Raw genomic sequence first — 3,838 nt, 5'->3', positions numbered from 1 at the left:
ATAATCATAAGCACTCAAAAAATGTAAATGAACTGTAATGCCTTCAGTAGAGGAAGGAGAAGTTACTTTTATCTAGTATATTCAGAGAAGAAGCCAAGAAAAAGAGAGCATAACTGTTAGGTGTGTAGGATTTCAAAGACTAAGATGGTGGGAAATGCTTTTTAAGTGGTGGATATCAGAGTTGAAAATGTGACATATGGCCACAGGAAAGTGCATAAAGTAGTTTGAGAGATATCTAAGGCTTATGTGTTTCAGTGAGTCTTAAACTTTTCAAACCAAAATACTCCTCAGGGAACTGGGAAACATCTGTCCCTAGGGAAGGGAACACTACCGCCAACAACACCTCTTGCAATGCCACATAGTAACAAACATGTATCAATGTTTGGAACTGACTTGGCTCTATGCTTTACATTCACTGTCTCAGTTTATTGCCAAAGTAACTCTTGGCGAGTCCATGAGTCTCATTGCATGAGATAAGGAAAGTGAGGATCACAATTAATGATTTAGTAGGTGGTGGAACGGGACTCAGAAATATGATTGCAGGCCCTCTTTCTAAACCACTCTGTATCCTGCTTCTGGAGACTTGATCCTGGGTGTACAATTTTTTGGAAGTCTCTTGTTTTACTATTGTTATTTTTTAAACCAAGAAAATGTTGAATCCAGCTCTGTAATATACACGTTATTTCGATACAATGTTTTAAAATACTTTCTGTGCAAATGTTTTCGTCTGTTTGGTAGGTTAATAGTATAACACAGACTGTCAATTTCGGAAGATCTGACAATCTGCAAGCGTCTCCTTTCAAGGATATTAGGATATAACCTTGAAAGAGCTTCAAGCGATTTTTAATTTGCTTGTTTGATGGTGCTTTTCACTATATAATTTCTAGCCAAGACTTTTGCTGCTGTTTGTAAAACAAAATAAAAAATCTAATGCTCTTTCTTCAACATTTGCATGATTAATTTTAAAATTTGCTGTAATAAGCAATTTTATGCAGTTATTAATTAAGGTTTTATGATAACAGAATAGCTTTGTAGAAGGCTTTCTTAAAGTTTTACGGTTTTTTCAGTTGATGATTTATAATTAAATACTTGTCATGAGGAATCATGAATCTCTTCTGAAGCAAACTTATAAATGGATTCCTAAACTTCAAATTTAGAGTCAAGTGTAGAGTCACTGAAATATATCTCCTATGAAATTAATAAATGATAATTTAAAAGAAGTTGTAAATATCTATATTACACAGAAGTACATTCTAATTAATGTTATTCACCACATTAGAGAAAAGTATTGTATTTTAGTTGCAAATAATTATATTAATCTGTGTAATGCATACTTACTACTCACAAATTATCTTGTTTATACTTTAATGATGAAGACCAAATACTAGTTTGAATCAATTATGCTTAATACCTTGATTAGCAGCATATCTCTGGGAAAGAAATGACAAAATTTTCAAGATTTATGAAATTCAGGCATACCTGAAAACCACAAAAAGCTTTCATTTCTTGATAGCCAAAGATGAATGGAAATTAAGCTTAACCTAGTAGCTAGAAGCAAACAAAGCATATATTTAAATAGCACTAATTCTGGTTCTAATTTTAAGTAAGAACTCCAACATACAGAACTTTAACTCTTAAATTATGGAACTGGATGTCCTAGGAAAGTGAGTTAGGATTACATTTACACTAACATTTTATTGTAAAGGTGTGGGAAACCAGCCAGAAAAGAGTGACAAAAATAATTTAAGAAATCATCAAGCCTGCATACGGATACTTTTCCTCTGGCATGTGGCCCAAAATTTGTCTTTTCCAATAGGAAAATAAGATTGCTATTTTGGTTCAATTACTTAGACTGGAGACTTGCTTAATGACAATGCCCCAAAATATTACTGACTGATGATTTTTTTAATTTAAAATTTTTTTTTGTTCTTTGTCTTTTGATTTTTCATTTAAGACAGAGAGGATTCTTTATTCAACCCCATGAGATAAATGGACAGCTTGGGTGTGAAATACAGCATCGTGTTTTCACAGGTCAGTAATTGTATATGTACAAACGAACTGATCAGAGCACAATTTTTCAATGTTTAAGACAGAATAAGCTTCCCTGTAAAAGCAACACCTTTGTCACATTTTTAACTTTTGTATTCCTCTCCTTCTTCTTTAGCCTATCCTTCTTCTTTACCCTCTTCTTCAACAGAATCTACACCAGCCTCCTCATAATCCTTCTCAAGGGCAGCCATCTTCTCATGGGCCTCAGAAAACTCTCCTTCCTCCATGCCCTCACCCACATACCAGTGAACAAAGGTAAACTTGGCATAATCAGGTCATATTTGTGGTGCAGGTGAGCCCAGGCTTCAGCACTGGCCGTGGTGTTGCTCAACATGCACACAGCTCGCTGTACTTTGGCCAGTTCTCCACCAGGTACCACAGTGGGAGACTGGTGATTAATGCCAACATTGAAGCCAGTGAGGCACCAGTCCACAAACTGGATTATATGCTTGGTCTTGATGGTGGCGATGGAAGCATTGACATTTCTGGAAACCATGTCACCATGGAACAACAGGCAGCAAGCCATGTATTTACCACGGCGAGGGGCACATTTCACCATCTGGTTGGCTGGCTCAAAGCATGCATTGCTGATCACTGTTACAGAAGGTACAGATGTACCTCTGCTTTCTCAGCAGAGATGACAGGAGCAAATGTGCCCAGAGGGAAGTGGATGTTGGGATAGGGCACCAGATTAGTCTGGAATTCTTTCAGATCAACAAATCTGAGGGATTTGTTGGGCTCCCTCAAATCTGAGGGAAACAGTGATGGAAGACACAATCTGGCTAATAAGTGGTTCAAGGTTTGTGTAGGTTGGTTGTTCAGTATTGAGGTTTCTACTACAGATGGTCTCGTTCCTTACCATGAAGGCACAATCAGAGTGCTCCAGCTTGGTGTGGGTAGTGAGGATGGAGTTGTAGGGCTCAAATACAGCTTTGGAAACCTGGGGGGCTAGGTAAATGGAGAATTCCAGCGTGGACTTCTTGCCATAATCCACAGAGGGTCTTTCTATCAGCGGGGAGGTGAACCTGGAACCAGTTCCCCCTCCAAAGCTGTGAAAAACCAAGAACCCTGATGACCTGTGCACTAGTCAGACAGTTTCCAAATTCAGTCCAAGATGAGGTCAGTGATCCTCTTGCCAATGGTGTAATGCCCTTGGTCACAGTTAATGGCAGCATCTTCCTTGCCTGTGTTAGGCTGTTCAGGGTGGAAAAGCTGGCAGTAGGTGCCAATGTGAATTCCATCAATGACCGTGAGTTCCAGGTCTACAAACACTGCCCTAGGCACATGCTTGCCAACATCCATTTCACTGAAGAAGGTCTTGAAGGAATCATCTCCTCCCCCAGTGGTCTTGTCACTTGGCATTTCACCATTGGATTGGATGCCATGTTCCAGGCAACAGAGCTCCCAGAAGGCATTGCCAGTCTGGACACCAGCCTGGCCAACATGGATGGAGATACAGTCAAGCATGGTTGCTGCTTTTTGGCTGCTGAGCAGATAGTGGAGAGGAAGAGGTGAGGTTGTTGCTTCTTACAGTGAGACTTTTAGGCAGGTAATGTAAGAGAATCTGCCAAAATATAATTTATTTAAAAATGAAATGTAAAATTTTTATTTTTTTAAAAAAATATGTTCTCTGTGTGAAAAGAGTAAACAATCTGACGGATCAATAATTTTTGATAAGGTACTTTCAGTTCTATGAAATATGAGGTGGTTTTTAAAAATGGTCTCTGCCCCTGAGGAGTTCAAGTTTAGCAACATATAAAAAATGTAAGTAATTAAAGTATATTATCAT

General features: G+C 38.3%; 1 pseudogene; it reads right to left on the bottom strand.

Moving 5' to 3' along the window:
- Positions 1-2,165: 2,165 nt before the first annotated feature.
- LOC123784283 (tubulin alpha chain-like) lies at positions 2,166-3,516 on the bottom strand (annotated as a pseudogene).
- Positions 3,517-3,838: the final 322 nt, after the last annotated feature.

Source organism: Ursus americanus, chromosome 4 (assembly GCF_024610735.1).
Source record: "Ursus americanus isolate L20-20 chromosome 4, mUrsAme1.1.p, whole genome shotgun sequence".
Taxonomy (NCBI): domain Eukaryota; kingdom Metazoa; phylum Chordata; class Mammalia; order Carnivora; family Ursidae; genus Ursus; species Ursus americanus.
Note: the sequence above shows the minus strand (reverse complement) of the source record. Positions and strands in the feature narration are given on the sequence as shown.